The sequence below is a fragment of the Mastomys coucha genome, unplaced genomic scaffold (genome assembly GCF_008632895.1).
Source record: "Mastomys coucha isolate ucsf_1 unplaced genomic scaffold, UCSF_Mcou_1 pScaffold14, whole genome shotgun sequence".
Taxonomy (NCBI): domain Eukaryota; kingdom Metazoa; phylum Chordata; class Mammalia; order Rodentia; family Muridae; genus Mastomys; species Mastomys coucha.
Window position 1 is genome coordinate 129,904,988 of NW_022196896.1, and position 956 is coordinate 129,905,943.

The window sequence follows — 956 nt, forward strand, 5'->3', positions numbered from 1 at the left end:
CATGTGCCAACAAACCAGTAGATGAGATTAAACAACAGCCAGAGTCTGGTACGTCCACATCACGCGGTGGTCTTAATGAGACTTAATGAGACACGGTGTGAGGGGACAAAATTTCATGATATGGTGACGAGCAGTTCGTGAAGATGTGGAATTAGCTGATCTTCTGAATTAGTATTTCATCCAGTTTGCATATGATATAAAGCAAAGATGATGGAGGTATGGGGGGGTGCTGTGAGATTTTCTATAGGACAGGAGGGAATAAGAAAAGTTGGTAGAAGAAACGTGAATATGAACCAGATAGATGAAGAATGAAAAGAGAAAGCTCCAACCACTCTTCTCCCTTTGCTTATTGTTATGCTAACCAATCCCAGAAATAACACCTAAAAAACTTCATGATACAGACCGCAAATTTGTGGTCCATCTTCAAACTTTAAGTCCCCAAAGCAGTAACTTTCCTTTAAAAAGACATCGTACCTTCAGTTTTCTTGAAAGACTAAGAAAAGCCACAGTGCTATGCATACAAGTGTCGCAAAGTGGTAGGGAGTTCTTCTAGATAGAGCAGTTAGTCCCCGAGACCCTTCACTGACTTGGGGTACCACTCCAACCTCTATCAGCATTTGACATCCCTGCTAAAGCACTTGCCTCTGGAGTATCAGCAGACCACGTGTGTGAAATTGAAGTGGAATTTAAAAATATTTTATCTGTATTTTCAAAAAGGAACATCGGGGCCCGTAGGAGCTCCATTCCTCTACCCTTGCCCACAGGTTGAGAATCTCAGATGAAATGAAATACCATTTATAAAATAATTCCTGATTGGATGACTACCTTGAGTAGTTGGTACCTAACTTTCTGTGCTCCCTCAAACCCAGTCTCATAAAGTCGTGTGGCAAACTAAAAGGGCTGTCACTCGGGGGTGTCTTTGGCCATCCCTTTTTTTTTTTTTTTTTTTTTTTTTT